At 39.6% G+C, this 19,100-nt stretch overlaps 1 protein-coding gene across 1 annotated transcript in view; it reads left to right on the top strand.

The window, feature by feature from the left end:
* Window positions 1-19,100, top strand: part of AIFM2 (AIF family member 2) — a 194,078-nt gene that overhangs the window by 78,149 nt on the left and 96,829 nt on the right. The gene's annotated exons all lie outside the window — the stretch shown is intronic.

The following is a 19,100-nucleotide window of genomic DNA, read 5'->3' as shown; positions in this document are numbered from 1 at the left end:
AGAGTTCTGCAGTGGCTGTAGCTTGGGGAACCCGATTCCTGACAAGCTGAATAATAAAGGATGATAAGACCTTATACTTACTGAGTGTTTACTATGTGCACTGTACTAAGCACTTTATCCTTACTAGCTTACTTAACCCTTTCAACACTTGTATGGGGTAAGCACTGTTTTCTCCTTTTAACAGACTAACTGAGGCAGGGAGTGGATGAGAAACCTTCCCACAGTTATAGAGTCAGGAAGTGGCAGCTCCATGCCCTTAATCACTGCCTTAATCTGAAGGTGGAGAAGTGCATTTGCTTTAAGCAAAGGAATTTTGCATTCAGTCACATGATCTGAGTCTAACGGGGCGGGGGGGGGGGGGCGCCTCGGGCCCCTTCCAATAAATGTCCTCAAGGAGTCAGCAAACAGCCTAATTACAGGAGGGTTGGTTGATTACAGTTGCACTGAAAACATTTTCTTAACCCTTGACCTGTATGTGTGCATAATATTATGAATACAGGTATTGATTGTGAGCTGGCTCCAGTACAACAAAGATGTCTTTAATAATTTTATTGAGATGCAGGATGAAGTGCTTCTCCGTTTAGAGATGGGCATGTAGCATAATTTAGAGATGAAAAAAAAATCAGAAGTATCGTCATCCAACCAGATTTGTGTCCTATTGGGTTGCTGGTAATTTATCCACAAAATCATCTATTTCAAAAATAGCTTCATTGATCTGCCCCCAAAACCTTTCTCTTTTTCATGACCCAAATTTGTGATGTTATATAAATTCAATGAACTTTTATTTTCCACGGTTAGTTATAAACTAGTTTATGATGCATATTATAATTTGTGATCATTTTACCCTTTTAGGATCTTACTAATTTCCTGACTTTGCCTCTTCCAGAAGTACTACATGCATGCAGATACGTATTTATGTCTGTATGTAAGTATATGTGTAAGATTTGTAGATCTGAATTAATTTTATTTGGAAATTTCAGATCTTCTTTGAAATAACCTGAGATTCCCCGGGAGTATCATAGAAACAGATGGAAATCATTGAGTTATGTACTTCTTTGGATGTAAGTTAGGAACTCTAGACACTGTATTAATTTTATCAAGGCACCAACTGGTATAACCTAAATAGCAACGTGGGAGCTTGAGGTTATGAATGCAGGCAAAGCGCCAGGCTAAACGGTATTCCACCACTGGAAAGAATAAACACAGCTTCCAAAAGGTGCCTTATAGCTAGGAAAATGCTAGGCAATTTGACACACAATTTTTTTTTTTTAAACTGGAAACTTGTAAAGTCTTTCTGTTGTTACAGTTTGAATAGTGAACATGATTGATGTGAAACTTCTATTTCCTTGATCACAACTGATGACTTTAGGGTCTTAATCATGTGTGGAGGGGAAATAATGTCCTTAAAGAAAGGACACACAGGTGGTTATTAGGCCAACAAAGACTGTACTTAGAATTTATTGCTAAGATGAATGTCTTGGTCTCCTAAAAAAAGAAACATTTTACTAGAACAATAATAAACTATGTCTTTTTTGATACTAAGACCTGACCCTTTGGTTTTGGGAAAGGGGATTTGCTTGAGTGGGTATATGTGTGCATAGATGCATACTTAGGTATATACATTTATATATGAATCAAGACATATTTGATGCATATGTTACATGTGTATACTTTTATATATGAATCAAGAAATATTTGATGCATATGTTACATGTGCGTACTTTGTAAAATGAGTAATGACTGAGATTCCAGTGTGCTGAGAGGAAGGGCTGGTTTGGATTTTAAAGGAATCTACCGAACGTTTAGCATTTAACTGATGAACTATATTGTAAAATAAAATGAAGTGTTTCAGGTTTTTAAGGCAAGTACACTGTCAGCCCCAATTATGCAAAGTTGTGGTTAGGAAAATAAGGCACGTGGTGTCATTACATTTAATGGAAACAGAGCCCAGAGCTAAGGGTTGTGTGCCAGTTGGTAACTTGCTCTGATTGGTAATGGAGTTCTCTGGGAGATCATCCTGTTACCTCCAGGCAGAGTTCTTTGCAACAATTGTGATGGGAAGTGGCAGCAAGCATCCAGAGAGTTTGGACTTTAGCATCTGTGTTGGCAGATCTGTGCAATGTGACCTCACACCTAAACAAAATTGCTCTTTACAGTTTAGGCCCAGTCTGGAGAATGGGGGCATTGATTTTTCAAATCCACAAATGCAGAATACCATAGTGAAACTATAATTTATTTATACAAGTGGTGTGTTTTCACAAAGGCCATCTGTCAGTTGACTCTCTGATCTAAAACAAATCTGTTTGTTCCCCCAGAAGAAATAACATGTCTGTTGAAAAAAGATTTATGGACGACAGGCTGCCCAATCCACCAGCCATTGGTATAATAGTAACTATTTATGATATATTTACTTCTAAAGGAGTGCTGTGAGTGGAAACTATTACTTGTAAAGTATGGCAATTAATTTTTCATTACCTCAAAGCCAAGAAATGGAGCCCACTTGCATTTATTAAGATTGCTGCATGAGAAACATGTTTCTTCTGGGGAAAAAAAAATCCAAGTAAAGCATCCATAGAGCTGTGGCTTGGTGATAACTGACTGTTCTGATTGGGTAGATAGAAGCCCATGGGGTTGATCTCAAGCTTTTGATTGTTTTCTGGAGGACAAGGGGACAAATCACTCTTCAATGACCATGACTACTTTATCTCTAGGCACCACGGATGGCCCTCATTAAAAATTAGAACTTTCTATCAATACTAAAAGAAAAGAAGATTTTAGGCCAGGAGAAATAGAAATGGAAAAGAAGGGAAGCCTCCCTGCCCTATCTCCCCCTCTCCCTAGGCCCCAACCCCAGCCACAAAGGAGATACTCAAACTATTTATCTATTTATTCCTGGAGTCCCACCCCTAGCTTTACTGAGGTCTAATTGACAGATAAAATTGTATAGTAGACCCTCTATATCTATTGTTTTGTATCCATGGATTCAACCAACCACGGTTTGAAAATGTAGTTAGGCCTGTAATAGTTGCATCTGTGCTGAACTTGAAAGGGACTTTTTCCTTGTCATTATTCCCTAAACAATACAGTATTACAGCTATTTACATATAATTTGCATTATATTAGGTATTATAAGTAATCTAGAGATAATTTAAAGTATATGGGAAGATGGGCATAGGTTACATGCAAATACAGACCATTTTATATAAGGGACTTGAGCAGCCTCAGATTTGGTATCTGCAGAAGTTTCTGGAACCAATCCCCTGTGGATACTGAGGGACAACTGTATGCATTTAAGGGATATAATACGATGCTTTCATATACATATATATTGTGAAATGATTGTCATAATCATTAACACATCGGTTGCTTTACATAGTTACCATTGTGTGTGTGTGTGTTGAGGACATTTAAGACCTGCTCTCTCAGCAAACTTCACGGGTACCATACGGTATTATTAACTCTAGTCACCATGTTGTACATTAGATCCCCAGAACTTGTTCCTCTTATAACTGAAAGTTTGTTCTCTTTGGCCAACATTTTTCATTTCCCTCAATTCCCAGCCCCTGGCAACCACCATTATACTCTGTTTCTTTGAGTTTGACCTTTCTAGATTCCACATGTAAGTGAGCTTATACATTTCTCTTTCCTATCTGACTTGTTTCACTTAGCATAATGCTCTCGAGTCCATCTGTGTTGTCACCAATGGCAGGATTTCCTTCTTTTTAATGACTCTATATAATGGCAAACACTGCAATTACTTTTGCACCAACCTAATATAATCACACACACATACACCCCCCCACACACACATTTTTTTAATCCATTAATTCATCATTGGACACTGAAGTTGTTCCTATACCCTGGCTATAGTGAATCATGTGGCAATGACCATGGAAGGGCAGCTATATCTGAAGCTACTGTTTTCACTTTGTTAGGGTATATACTCAGAGGATGGGTTGCTAGATCATAAGATAGTTCTATTTTCAATATTTTGAGGAACCTCCATACTGTCTTCTGTTCTGGCCCTATCAAATTTCATTTTCACCAATAGCATACAGAGTCCCTTTTCTCCACATCCTTGTCAATGCTTTTAATCTTGTCTTTTTGATAACAGCCAACCTAACAGATGTGAGGTGGTATCTCTTTGTAGTTTTGACCTGCATTTCCCTGACAACTAGTGATGCTAAGCACCTTTCATGTACCTGTTGGCCATTTGTCTCTCTTTGGAACAATGTCTATTCAGGTCATTTGTCCATTTTTAAATGAGGTGTTTTTTTTTTGTTTTTTTTTGTTTTTTTTTTTTGCTATTGAGTTGTATAAAAAGCTCCTGATTATCTTGGATGTTAAATCCTAATGAGATATATCGTTTGCAAATATTTTCCCCATTTCATAAGTTACCTTTTCTTTTTTTTTTTTTTTTTGAGACAGAGTTTCGCTCTTGTTACCCAGGCTGGAGTGCAATGGCGCGATCTCAGCTCACCGCAACCTCCGCCTCCTGGGTTCAGGCATTTCTCCTGCCTCAGCCTCCTGAGTAGCTCGGATTACAGGCATGTGCCACCATGCCCAGCTGCTTTTTTTTTTTTTTTTTTTTTTTGTATTTTTAGTAGAGACGGGGTTTCACCGTATTGACCAGGATGGTCTCGATCTCTTGACCTCGTGATCCACCCGCCTTGGCCTCCCAAAGTGCTGGGATTACAGGCTTGAGCCACCGCGCCCGGTTGTTTTCATTTTGTTGATTGTTCCTTTGCTGTGCAGAAGATTTTTAGTTTGATGTCATCCCATTTGTTTGTTTATTTTTTGTTGCCTCTACTTTTAGGGTTATATCCAAAAAAATCATTTCCTATACATGTGTCAAGGAGCTTTTTCCTAGGATTATTCTACATGTTTACAGTTCAGGTCTTACATATAAGTCTTTAATCTACTTCAAGTTAATTTTTGTGAGTGATGTAAGATAGAAGCTCAATTTTATTCTTTTGCATGTGGATATCCAGTTTTTCCTATGCCGATTTTTGAAGAGACTGTCCTTCTGCCCGTTGTGTATTCTTGGCACTTTTGTTAAAGATTAGTTTATTGTACTAAGTATTTATTTATTTATTTTGGAATATCTGTTTTTGAATGGGACTTAATATTTCTGCAGTATATATTCTCTTCCAGAGGCTTGGTTAGGTCACAGGAGAGGTACAAAAACCCATGCCTTCTTCTCTCTGGAAACTTGCAGTCTACCTGATAACTCAGGGCTTGGTGACAGGTAGACAAATCCCCTTGAAGCTGTCATGAAAAGTGGTTAACAAGAGTCGGTAGTTCTCTCCAAACATCTTTCTTAACACTTATTTTTACACTTTGGTTTTCTGAAGCATTCTTAATATCAGCTAAACCTGGTTTCTTCCATAGATATTTTATTTTATTTGCTTTTTATTTTATTTTTTGCCTTCCAAATATTTAAAAACAAGTAATACTTGAACATGGTACAAAGAAAGACAGCCCAAGGGGCTCTTTCTCTTATGTCTCTGTATTAGGTCATTCTTGAATTGCTATGAAGAAATACCTGAGGTTGGGTAATTTATAAAGAAAAGAGATTGCACTATTTATAATAGCAAAGATTTGGAACCAACTCAAATGCCCATCAATGATAGACTAGATAAAGAAAGTGTGGCACATATACACTCTGGAATGCTATGCAGCCATGAAAAAGAATGAGTTCAATTCCTTTGCAGTGACATGGATGAAGCTGGAAGCCATCATTCTCAGCAAACTAACATGGGAACGGAAATCCAAACACCGCATGTTCTCACTCATAAATGGGAGTTGAACAATAACACCTGGACATAGAGAGGGGCACATCACACACCAGGGCCTGTTGGGGAATGGGAGGACAAATACCTAATGCGTTTGGAGCTTAAAACCTAGAGGGCAAGTTGACAGGTGCAGCAAACCACCATGGCACATGTATACCTATGGAACAAACCTGCATGTTCTGCACATGTATCCCAGAACTTAAGGTAAAATAAAAAATAAAAGATTTAATTGGCTCATGGTTCTACAGGCTGTACAATCATGGCACCCACATTGCTTTGCTTCTGCGGAGGCCTCAGGGAGCTTTCACTCCTGGCAGAAGGTGAAGCAGGAGCTTATGCACCACATGGCAAAAGCAGGAGCAAGAGAGGGTGGGGAGGTACCACACACTTGTAAACGGCCAGATCTCGTGAGAACTCACTCACTATCTTGAAGACAGCACCAGGGCATGAAGGACCTTCCCTAAGGCTCAAACACCTCTCACCAGGTCCCACCTCTTGCACTGGGGATTACAGTTCAACATGAGATTTGGGGAGGGACAAATTTCCAAACTATATCAGTCTCCCAGGCAGCCAGTTGTCCTTTTTAAGGTGACCAAAGTTCGCAGTTTCTTCTACGTTCTGAGCACATATTTTTCTCCCATATTTCTCCCTGTGAACAGAGGTCTTATTCTTCTTCTCTGGGAAATTTTGGGGGAGTCTTAAGATTTGAATCCCTCAAGAGACAGATTCTAAGACAGCATATTTACTTCCTTTCTGTGAGGTCTCAGGCAAGAGTGGATGGAGAGGCTCATAGTACTTGGTGAAGGTATGGTGTAGGATCTCCTGCCAGGGATGCAAAGTGAAAAATCTCCATGTCCAGATCTAGAAATCCTGCCCAGTACCCCCAACTCATGGCATAAATCAAAGCTCATATGAGGGGCCACCCAGGGACACAGCTGGTACTGAAATACATTTTAGGTCTCAGACTTATAGTTCTGAAGATAAGAGGACCCTTCCTTTCTTCCTAATACATCTTTGTGGATGCCCAAGTGCTATTCTGCTTTATTTTTCAAAAATGCCTCCCAGTAGTGGTGCCAGAGATGACATAGCACTGTCCAGGATGCCCATTTTATGGACAAGTCTCAGGACAGTTGGACTAAGCTTGTGGACCCCCAAGCTCCCTGCTGCAAAAAGCATCAGAAATGATGTGATGGATGCTGGCTGGGATCACATCCAAAGTCATGTATACCTGGGACCTTTGAAGCGTGCGGTTCACAGGCAGGGTCATCTGCATCTGGAGTACTGTTTTCTAGTTTGGGCTGCCAACCTTTCTATCTGGGGTCTGGGCCTCAGCTCAGCCCTTGGGGGATCTGAGGGTGGTAAGCCAGGGCATTCATTGCTCTGGGGCTGCAGGAACAGGAGACTGATGTGGCTAAGGCACCCTGGGAGCATGGGTTTCAGAAATAATGGAGATGGGAGGCAGCTAATGGCCTCCTGCAGCCATTCAGCTGTGGCTTCTCCATATTTACTGCAGGTGTGGGTCTCAGCAACTTCTCTACCTCCACCCTGTTTCTACCTTTCATATGGGATTCTCTATCTCTATTTCTGGGCCTCCACACACCACTGCCCATCTCACAGAATTGATCTTTTGGTTTTATTTGGGTTAGGGAAGAGCATTCAGATGAGAGAAGAGAGAGTTCACATCAAAGGAAGCTCAGTCATTCACACCTTTGCTATCATACAAGTCCGTCCGTCCCTCCCTCCCTCCCTCCCTCCCTCCCTCCCTTCCTTCCTTCCTTCCTTCCTTCCTTCCTTCCCATTATAAGGGCTCTTGGACACTTAAAGGTTCACTTAGATCTGTTAGGACTTTTGGAAGATACTAAGGGTCTGAAATGTTGGGTATATGTGGATTTCTGTTGTAAAGATCCATCTTATGCTTTATTTTGGTAGGTTCTCAAAGGGATTTCCACGACATAAGGTAGCTAATCATTCCATCTTCTTGTCTTTCCCCAGGCTCTCATTGTGTGTGCGTGCGTGTGTGTGTGTGTGTGTGTGTGTATGTGTTTGAGAAGGAGTCTTACTCTGTCACCCAGGCTGGAGTGCAATGTCACTCACTGCAACCTCCTTCTGTGTTCAAGTGATTCTCCTGCCTCAGCCTCCCAAGTAGTTGGGACAACAGGCACACACCATCATGCCCAGCAAATTTTTATGTTTTTAGTAGAGATGGGGTTTCGCCATATTGGCCAGGCTGGTCTCGAACTCTTGACCTCAGGTGATCCACCTGCCTCGGCCTCCCAGAGTGCTAGGATTACAGGCATGAGCCATCATGCCTAGCCTTCCCAGACTCCCATTCTTACCAGCAGAGCCCTAGTTCCTTGGTTATGTGCTCTGAGAAACTTCATTCCTCCCTTTACAGCAGAGATGGATTAATTTTTTCCATAAATGGCCAGATTGTTAATATTTTAGACTTGTGAGCCAAGAGGCAAAATTATGTAAGTTCTTATATTACAAGAGAAAACAAATTTCTACCATTTTACCATTTGGATTAATAAAATTCTAAATATAATAATAATGGAGTACAATTTTTTTTTTGTTATACAAGCCTATTAATGAGAAGAATGGAGTCCTATTTTAGGGGTTATAGCATTTTTCTTAATTGGAAGTCAAATTTATTGTTTGCTATCAGCACTGATTAGAAATGTTCATTATTAATGTTGATCAGTCAGGAAATTTGGTATAACATTTCTCTTAATTAGAAGTCAAATTTAGTGTTCACTATCATCAAAACTGATCATAAATGTTCATCTATTAATGTTGATCAGTAATGAATTTTGTATATTAAATTTTTAAAAATAAAATGTAAAATTTACCTACTATTTATGTGTCATCAAATATTCTTTGTTTATTTTTCTATTTTTTATTAATTTTTAATTTTTTTGGAGACAGGGTCTTGCTTTTCCGCCCAGGCTGGAATGCAGTGGCATGATCATGGCTCACTGCAGCTTTGACCTCCTGGGCTCAAGTGATCCGCCCACCTCAGCCCCATGAGTAGCTGGGACCACAGGCATGGCCATGTAGTATACTATACTTCCTATTTTGTCCAACATTTGTTTTTCTTGAAAATAATAATTGCCTTTTCCCCCCTTTGGCTTAACCGTCTTTGTGCTTTTTGACAGATCCTGTTCACAACCTCCCAGGCCATGTAATGCTAGAGATAACTTTGCTGGGTAGTATTACCACAGTACTGCCATACAACTGTGCATGAGTGATGCCTGCCATTTTCAATATAACTGTGAACAATGTAGCAAGATGGAGCTGTGGTGTGGTATGAAATTGTAGCCCTGACCTAGATGTTAGATCTTGCAACTTATGCAAGGTGGTTTTGCAGTCATGTATAGTAATGATGTTGAAGTTTCAGGGTGACCAGACTAGAAGCAGGAGAGACTGCAAGTGCCCCTTTAGGCTTTCTGCAGGATGTCACTGTAGGCAAGTAGAAGGTCTTCACCACCTTGAGCATACCTCCTGTGAGGACCTGGAGATTTGAGGAGCCACCCTCATCCCTTATCCCAAACAACTGACATCTTTCTTTCCTTCATTCCTGGCAGCATATCCTTTTACAGCTTGCTACAGTGAAATGTTGCTTGTATTAGTTGTTTGTTTGTTTTTCAAGACAAGTCTCCCTCTGTCACCCACGCTGGAGTGCAGTGGTGCAATCTCAACTCACTGCAACCTTGGTCTCCCGGGTTCGAGCAATCTGCCCACCTTGGCCTCCCAAAGTGATGGGATTATAGGCATGAGCCACCACGCCTGGCCACAAATCATGCTCTTAAAGGCAAGAGGAACATGGCTATAGAGGTGAGCTAGCCTCAACCATGCAGAAGAGAATGGCATCCTGGAAAGGCTGAGCACCAAAAGGGTGGGATTTTGAGTTTTCAACATTGGGGGGGTACCCTATTTGTCTTGACTTTTTTTTTTTTTAAAGACATAGGATCTTGCTATGTTGTCCAGGCTGCCCTAGACCTCCTGGCCTCAAGCAATTCTCCCACCCTGCCTCCCAAAATGCTGGGACTACAAGTGTGAACCACTGTGCCTGGCCACTTTGGCCTTCTAATGCCTCTTGTCATATGGAAGAGAAGTACAACTCAATTTTATTTCATTCATTATCAGTAGAATCTGCAACCTGACCAATCCATTACATGAGTTTAATCTGCCATGGTTTACTGGAGGTGATCCTGCATTACATGTAGAATAAATATTTCTTGTCTTTTTCACATAAAATAAAAGCCTCCGAAATGATAAACAGTGGAGGAAGAAACACATCTCTCAGTTGGATGAATAGGTGAGCTCTTGGCATGCTCCCATACTTCCAATTTATTTTATTTTTATTTGCATGGCTCATGGAAGGAAGAATGAGCTTAGAAACTAAAGACTCAGTTGTGGTTTTGGCTTTTCCACTGTGTGACCTTGGGCAACTAATAGACTCTCTCTGAGTCTGAGTTTTCTCATCTAGAAAATGATAATAGCTAACTGTTATTATCCCTTAACCAGAGGGGGGTTGTATACCAAATTCTACTTTTGTAATGATGTCTTTAAATATTTGCTTTAAAATGAATGATATTTATTTATTTTACTTACAATGAATGGCATTTAATATATAAACTTCCATGTATTATAAAAATACTGATGGGCCGGGTGCAGTGGCTCATGCCTGTAATTCCAGCACTTTGAGAAGCTGAGGTGAATAGATCACTTGAGCTCAGGAGTTTGAGGTAAGCCAGGGCAACACAGGGAAATCCCATCTCTATAAAAAAAAGAAAACAAAATTGAAAATATTGATAGCTGTTATTTATTATACATGTTCCCTGTGTCAGGACCTGCAAAGCACTTTAATAATGGTAGTGATGCTGATAGTTATAAATTGTTATTGCATACTTGCTGTATGCTGTATACTGCACTAACTGCCTTATGTATACTAGCTCATATACTTCTTACATCAACCCCTTATGATGTTCTGTTATTAAGACCACTTTACAGGGAGGAAAGTGAGACCTGCAGTGGTTATGTGACTTGCCTAAGACAAGGATTCATATCCATGTACAGGCTGACTTTATGCTGCTATGTTGCTTTCTCTTCACCTTTTAGAAAATGGTTTATATTACTTAAAAACATTTTTTTTTTAAGAGAGTCTTGTTCTGTTGCCCCATGATGGAGTGCAGTGGTGCAATCGTGGCTCACTGCAGCCTTGAACTCCTGGGCTCAAGCGATTCTCCCACCTCAGCCTCCCGAGTGGCTAGGCTGCAGGCTGTATTTCTTTTTAAATAAAAAATGTATCATGAAAATCGGCAGGTAAGATTAGGGAATCATAAACTGGACCCTCAACAAAATTTGCCTCTAACTTGAAACTTACTGTTTTGAAACCCTGGCCGTGACAACTTAGAGTCATGGAAGGGATGTAGGGTCATCCAGTTTAACCCCCACCCAGTGTGAAAATTCCATCTGTAATAACCTGGAAAGATGGTCACCCCTCCTGTTTTAACACCTCACTGCCTGAGCTGTCACTGCTTTTTTAGTGCCTATGCCACTGTTATAAAACCTCAACAATGTTGGTTTTCAAATTCAAGCCCCTGTGTTTCTTGCTGCCTTTGCAAAGCTAAAACCATCAAGTGGCAGCAGATCTCTCCCTGGCTCTCATCCCTCTTTCTTCTTTGTCCCCCAGCCCCTTTGATAGAAAATTCCAGGAAGAAAATGGCATTCAAGTTGAATGTGGAAGGCTGCATGGGATTTCAGTAGGTGGAGATGGGAGAAGGCAGGATGAGTCAGAGGCTGGAGGTTGGCTGTGTGTGTGTGTGTGTGTGTGTGTGTGTGTGTGTGTGTGTGTGTGGCTGGTATGCCAGCCTAGCAGTTCATTCAGTGCCTGAGAGTGAGAGTGGGTTCACAAGAAGGTATCTTTGGAATGGCAGGCTGAGGACTTAATATGGGAAATTGTGAATACACTCCAAAGTGATTCAACTAAGAATTTTTGCAATTGTGCTTTATGTTGAGAAGTTAACACAGCCCAATTGCTTTATTTACACAGGCTTATTTTCATAAAAAGGTACTTGCTGTGGTCTGAATGTTTGTATTCCCCAGAATTCATATGTTGAAACCTAACCTCCAGTGCAATAGTACTAAAAGAGGTGCGGTCTTTACAAGGTGATTAGATCATAAGGATGGAGCCCTCATGAATGGGATTAGCGCTCTTATGAACAAGGCTGGAGGAAGCTTGTCTTCTCTTCTGCCATGTGAAGATGCAGCAAGAAGGTGCTATCTCTGATGAGTAAGCCCTCACCAGACACTGAAGCTTGTGGTACCTTGATCTTAGACATCCTAGCCTCCGCAACTGTGAACAATAAATTTCTATTGTTTATAAATTACCTAGTCTAAGGTACAGTCATGCCCCCATATCTGTGGATTCTGCATCTGTGTATTCAAGTAACCATGGATCAAAAATATTTGGAAAAATGGTTGCATCTGTACTGAACATGTACAGAATTTTCTCTTGTCATTATTCCCTAAACAACACAGTATCATGACCATTTACATAGCATTTAAATTGTATTAGGTTTTCTAAGTAATCTAGAGACAATTTAAATTACACGAAAGGATGTGTGTAGGCTATATGCAAATACTATACCATTTTATAGCAGGGACTTGAGCAGCATCAAGTTTTGGTATCCACAGGAGTTCTGGAACCAGTCCGCCATGGATATCAAGGGACGAGTGCATTTTGTTATAGCTGCTCAAAAGGACTAAGACAATACTCTTCCAAGAGGCGTGTTAAGTAGATTTACTGATCAGTTATCTGTACAAGGTTGCAGCAGCTGTCCCTTGCATCAGGTTTTGTCAGGAGGTGTGCTGCCTGTCTCTCTGATTGTTCATTTCTTCTAGCTCATTTCATGAGAGTATTCTCCACTGCATTTTGTGTTGCTGATCATGAGATTGAATGCTTCCCATTATATGCCAGGTGAGCAAGAAGAACCTTACTTAGAGCCAGAGGGAAAGGTCACAATTAAGATCTTTAAGAACTTGCAAAAAGACATCCCTGAAGAATGGCTATGACAGCTGCTGCTCATTGAGATTAGGAACCATTGGCTTGAAACCAGCTAGTGCTGAACAGCGGGACTTCCTGCTCTGCTCCAGTGTTTATTTCATTCCACAGTGGCTGTTGAAATGCAGCCTCTAGGAATCCTGCTTTAAATGGGCCCCTGGAGACCCTGGACTATTAAGGGTTATTGCTAGTGGTCCTCTGTCTAGGAAATGATTCCGGTTCTACATTATACATCTTTGAGTTGGCTTAAAGCACTGCATATGTTACTACAAAGTGTTGCAGTGATGTATATGTTTGTTTTGGAAACTCATATAGTCATTTTTCAGGAAAATTCTGTTGGGGATATTGTGGCACATAACCCAAAGAAGCAAATGTTCACCCATCAGATTTTTTCTTTTTAGAATACACTCTTAAAGTAACTCTCACGTGTACATGTTTCTATTTTCCAAGCAGAATGAACATCCAGATAACCTTTAGCTCACACCGATATACCCTTAAAATGGTTATATCTATTAATAATTCAATTAAATTAATAGCTCCCTGATGCCTCTTTTGCAACTATTTTCAATTTAATTTTTTTAATTTATTGTTTCTTTCTTTATTTGCAGAGATAGGGTCTTGCTTTGTTGCCCAGGCTAGTCTCAAACTCCTGGCTTCAAGAGATCCTTCTGCTTCAGCCTCCCAAAGTGCTGGGATTATAGTTGTTAGCCACTGCACCAGCCTAAAATTTTCTTATATTGTTCAAAGGTTAGATAAAATCCTAATTTTTGAATTCTGTTAACATGAAACAGACCCTGAATTATATATACTTAGAATACATGACATCCCATGTATCATACTATCCTCTTTTCACATTTGTAAATTAAAAAAAAAAATCAATAATCAAGCGAGGCATTCTTACCCCCCTCTCCCTTTGCTAATCTTTAGAATGCATGTGGTGTTGTTTGGGGAACTATAATAGGGCTGGTATTCTGTATGGCTAGCCTTACTTGACCCAACCCTAGCCATTCACAAATAATGGATATTCATGGTATATTTTTCATTTTCCTGCTTGCCCTCTGAGGAATTAATCATGCAGTAGGCTATGTCTTTATCAGGTCCTCTGATTTCTAGTTAAACCTGGTATTTTCCTTGGGGTGATATTCCCTCCCTTGAGATTCAGCCTTTTGCTGATGCTAAAGGTTTGTGGCAGTCTTCATTTAGGCTCATTCTTATTTTTGGGTACAGCTAATGTAGGCATAAGGTTTCTGTCAGATCAAATTTACAGGCACTCTATATTTGTTTAGAATATTAAAAACACAGGGCTGTTTCTACAGCATTTGTAAATGTAGCACCTCCTTGCTAACAAAACAATCACAAGATCCTCTGAACCATGCAGTCTCCCAAAGAAATCTCCAGGGTAGCAGATTGCAAACTCTGGCTTCGAGATAACTGTTCTTCACTTCCCATCTCTCTGCTAAATATTATTATCAGCTAGAACAAGAAGTTCTTTAAAAGTGTAATTGTAGCTGCTTTTATTTTGATTCTGCACATAAAATTTTAATTAATTATTATTATTATTATTTTAGAGATAAGGTCTTGCTCTCTTGCCCAGGCTGGAGTGCAGTGGTACAATCATAGCTCTCTGCAACCTTGAGTTCCTGGGATCAAGCGATCTTCTTAACTCAGCATCCTGAGAAGCCGAGACTACAAGCATTCACTACGACATCTGGCTAATATTTTTGTTTTTATTTTTTGAGATGGAGTCTCACTGTGTTACCCAGATTGGAGTGCAGTGGTGCAGTCTCGGCTTACTGCAATCTCCACCTCCCAGGTTCAAGAAATTCTCTTGCCTCAGCCTCCTGAGTAGCTGGGATTACAGACGTGCACCACCATGTCCAGCTAACTTTTTAAAATATTTTTTAGTAGAGATGGGGTTTCCCCATGTTGGCCAGGCTGGTCTCGAATCCCTGACCTCAAGTGATCTTCCTGCCTCGGCCTCCCAGAGCGCTGGGATTACAGGCGTGAGCCACCACACCCAGCCAATATATTTGTTTTTTGTAGAGATGGGGTCTCACTTTGTTGCCTAGGCTGGTCTCAAAAGTTCTGGCTTCAAGTGATCCTCCCACCTTGGCTTCCCAAGGTGCTGGAATTAGAGGCATTAGCTACTGTGCCTACTGTACACAATTAAAAAACAAAACAAAACACCTATAAGTTCCTAAATTCTAGTTGCTAGCACATACCACAGAACAATGCCATTAGGGATGGGAAGGACTGATGTAAAAATGAAAGCAAAGAAGCCAAGGTAGTAACATGAATGCAAAGGTATAAATTTTGTTCCCAGGGAAACATATACAATGAAAGTAATTTCATTGAGAATATTTGTTTTTACTTATTTTTCTTCATTACAAGAGTCAATAATATTTATATAGGCATTTTGGAGAAAATAGAAAAGTAGTCTTCATCCTTAATCTCAATACCCATGTAATAACTACTGTTAATCTTATTTCATATCCTTTCTGTATTTTTTTTTACACATCTATATAGTTCACAAAAAAAGTATGGCTTAACATGAGTTATCACAAGGTGAACACACTTGTAACCAATACCCACATAAAGAAATAAAATGTTGTCAACCATTCCAGGAATTCCTGAATCTGCCCTATCGCCAGCTCAAACCATCTGGCTTCCCACACAAGTAATCACTGCTTTGGCTTTTATCACAGGTTAACATTTTATCACTTATAACTTCTACATATATGTTACAGGCCCCATCATACATGGTTATTATTTTTTCTGCAAACTATCAATGATCTCTTAAAGAGATTTTTAAAAACCACTTTTATGTTTACCCATGTATTAACTGTTTCTAGAGGTCTTCATTTCTTTGTATTGATTAGATTTCTGCTGTGATTGTCTTTGTGCCAGAAGGACTTTAACATTTCCTGAAGTGAAGGTCTACAGCTAGTAAGTTCTTTCAGTTTTCTAAACCTGAAAAAAATCTTTATTTCACTTTTGTTTTTGTAAGATTTTTGCTGTGTATAAAATTTTAGGATGATAGTTTTTTTTTTTTTCTCCTTTAGTACTTAAAAATTGTTGTTTCATTGTCTGCTGGGTTATATTATTTTCAAGATATATTTATTATCAAGAAGTTAGTTGTATTCTTATCTTTGTTTCTTTTCCTTGTATAAGATTTTATCTCTGTCACTGGTGTTAAGCAATTTGACTATGATATGCCTTGGCAGAGTTTCTGGTGCTTTGGGTTCATTGAGCTTTTTGGATTTGTGAGGTCAGTATTGTGACCAAACTTGAAAAAATTTCAGCCATTATTTCTTTAAAAATTTTCTTTTGGCCCTACTTTCTCCTGTTTTCTGTCCTTTGGGGACTCCAGTTGCACATTTTTAGCATGCAGAAAGTTATCCCACTGCTCAGTGATGCTTTCTTTATATTTTTCGGTCTTTTTTTCCTGTGTGTTTCATTTTGCGTAATTTCAATTACTATATCCCCAAGCTCATTGCTCTTTTACCATGTTTAATATGCTGTTCATTTGGTCCAATGTGTTTTAAAAATCTCTTATGTTGTAGTTTTCATCTCTAGAAATTCATTTGGAACTTTATAAAAAGTTTATCGTTCATATCTCTATATGCTCAATCTTCCTTCTGCTTCATTGACTATATGGACTATAATTATAATTGTTTTATGTCCTTATCTTCTAATTCTATCATGTTTTGGTGTCATTTTCTCTATCGACTCATTATGGAGACAGTTGAATTTTTTTGATGCTTGGTTTTAAGCTTTGTTAGGGGGATCAGACCAGCCTTTGTTCTAGGGCTGATTTTGCCTCACTACTCAATGCCTCATGAATTTTGAGGTTGTCTACCCTGGTACCTAAGACTATGGACGTTTTCTGGTTCTGTGCAAGCTCCAGAAATGTTTATCTTTCTTATTTTGAATGATTCTTTTCCAAGCTTTGTGTAGTTTCCTTACACACACAAGCTGATGAATACTCAAGGGGTGCCCCATGCACATCTCTGGAGCTCTCTCTGGGAACCTCTCTCCTCACCAGTACTTTGCTTGGTGGACCCTAGCCACAGGACCTCCATGAACTCCCAGCTTCGCCTTCTCAACTCAGGGAGACTGTTGGGTCTCTCTTCTCTGTGTTCTGGCCTGAATATTCTCTCCAGGGAGTGAGCTGGAGCAATTTTAGAACTCACATCATTTGTTACCCCTCTCTTGGCGATCACTATTATTTGAAGCCAGATATCCAATGTCTGAAAAACAGAGATTTGTGGGGTTTTTTTTTTTCCCATATATTTGATCTAGTATTTTAGTTCTTTTGGGCAGGAGGGTCATCTGGTCCCTGTGTTGCATCCTTATCAGAAGCAGACGTCCTTATCCTGACTTTTACAGTGATTACTTCCCTATGTCACTTTGTAGTTGTTTTTTTTTTTTTTTCTTCTGAGACAGGGTCTTGCTCTGTCACCCAGGCTGGAGTGCAGTGGTGCAGTCTTGGCTCACCTCCACCTCCACCTCCCAGGTTTAAGCGATTCTGCCTCAGCCTTCCAAGTAGCTGGGATTACAGGCATCCACCACTGCACCTGGCTAATTTTTGTATTTTTAGTAGAGATGGGGTTTTGCCACGTGGGTCAGGCTGGTTTTGAACTCCTAACCTCAGATAATTCACCTGCCTCGGCCTCCCGAAGTGCTGGGATTACAGGCGTGAGCCACCACACCTGGCTTTCTTTGTAGTTTTATCCCCTCGGTGTACATTTTTAGACTCTATGGTTTAGTCTTGCCTACTAAAAAATTGTTATATATCTTTTAAGTCTCTCAATATTCAGAATCCTTCTCCACCCCTTTGTTTTTCTTTCGTTTTATCTGTTGAAGAATTATGTACCGTTTGACCTGTAGTCTCCCACTGTCTGGAATTTGCTGATGCACATTTGTGGTGCAGTTTAACACATTGTTCCAGTCTTTTGTATTTCTTGCAAATGAGCAGCTGAATTCAGAGGTTTGATCAGACTTGGTTTCAACACCTTTGGCAGGACTGCAGGGCTGCTGTGCTCTTTCATCAGGAGGCATATAATTTCTGATTGTCTCTCTTTTTGTAATACTAGCAGCCATTAATTCTACATGCCTACATTTATTAATTCATTGGGGAGTGCAAAATGATGGTATTTGAATTTTTTAATTTTTTCATTTATTAGATAGAGTACCTTTATAAAGAGACACATATCCTCATTAGTATTTGATTACCCATGGCACGGTTTATACAGAAAGGCAGAATAAATGCTTCGTTTAAGAAAATGAATTGGTTTCATAACATTCTCTCAAGATTATCCATTAGTTTTTTAAAAATCATTTTAAATATCATTATTAACTAATTGATTAATGGGTGTTAATCAATTGAAATTATCCTTTAGAAGCTCAAATTGTCCCATCTCTGCTGATCGGAACCTCTTCAAGTTGGCACTGAGTTCTTGTTACACCTTAGTAGCTTGGTAACTCCCTCTTATCCAATATAAGAAGATGCTCCAGGCCCATCTTCCACATTTTCTGCCCCATATCAGGAATCAACAATTTCCCCAAGAGGTCTTAGTTTTATTTAGTGGAAAATAGCATTTCAACAAATCTGGGTGCTAGGGATAATCAATGCTATTAGATTGGTCATCATCTTCAGGCTCCTTTAGTGAACAGAACTAAGATATTATATGTACGTGTATGTTTTTTCTTTGAAAAGAAAATACATTTGGGAAGCCAAGGTGGGTGGTGCCTGAGCTCAGGAGTTCATCAGCCTGGGCAACATGGAGAAACCCTCTTTCTACTTAGTACAAAGAATTAGCTAGGCATGGTGGTGTGTGCCTGTAATCCCAGCTACTTGGGAGGCTGAGGCAGAGAATTGCTGGAACCTGGAGTGAGATGCCATCTCAAAAACCAAACAAACAAACAGAATAATAAAATACAGTTACTCATCACTTAAATGATTGGGTACATTCTGAGAAATGAGTTGTTAGGCAATTTTATCACTGTGTGAATATCACAGAGTGTACTTACAAGAAACCTAGATGGTATAGCCTAGGTATGGATGTATCACATGCCTAGACTATGTGATATGAATGCATGTCTAGGTTGTATGATATGTCCTAATACTCCTGAGCTACAAACCTATACAATATGACACTGTACTGAGTACTGTAGGCAGTAAGGTTTCTGTATCTAGATGTAGAAAAGGTACAGTAGAAATATGATAAACCTCCAGT

This window comes from Saimiri boliviensis, chromosome 12, assembly GCF_048565385.1.
Source record: "Saimiri boliviensis isolate mSaiBol1 chromosome 12, mSaiBol1.pri, whole genome shotgun sequence".
Taxonomy (NCBI): Eukaryota; Metazoa; Chordata; class Mammalia; order Primates; family Cebidae; genus Saimiri; species Saimiri boliviensis.
The sequence above is the reverse complement of the archived record's forward strand: the minus strand, read 5'-3'. Positions and strand labels throughout refer to the sequence as shown.